We start from the raw sequence: 305 nt of genomic DNA, 5'->3' as shown, positions 1-305 counted from the left end.
GCTTTCTTTGAGAGAAGGTTTTCCGAGCTTACGGCGAGAAAAAGGTCGCTTTTTGGCACGTTACCGTGGTTCCAGGGGGCCCAAAGGGGGTCAAAAGGGCCGCTGAATCTGTAAAAAACTGCTTGGACTGAAGGCTTTGGGGCTTTTCAGGCTTATCAATTTACGAACCTGCCGTTGCCGGGCTTATTTCAAGCTGCGTATCATAAATGTCGTGGGGAGTTTGATCCATAATGGCACGACTGATATTGCTCAGGGAGGCATTTTCGTGCCGGATACATGATGGCTGTGGTCTGAGGGAGAGCGAG

The sequence above is a fragment of the Penaeus monodon genome, chromosome 20 (assembly GCF_015228065.2).
Source record: "Penaeus monodon isolate SGIC_2016 chromosome 20, NSTDA_Pmon_1, whole genome shotgun sequence".
NCBI lineage: Eukaryota > Metazoa > Arthropoda > Malacostraca > Decapoda > Penaeidae > Penaeus > Penaeus monodon.
The sequence above is the reverse complement of the archived record's forward strand: the minus strand, read 5'-3'. Positions refer to the sequence as shown.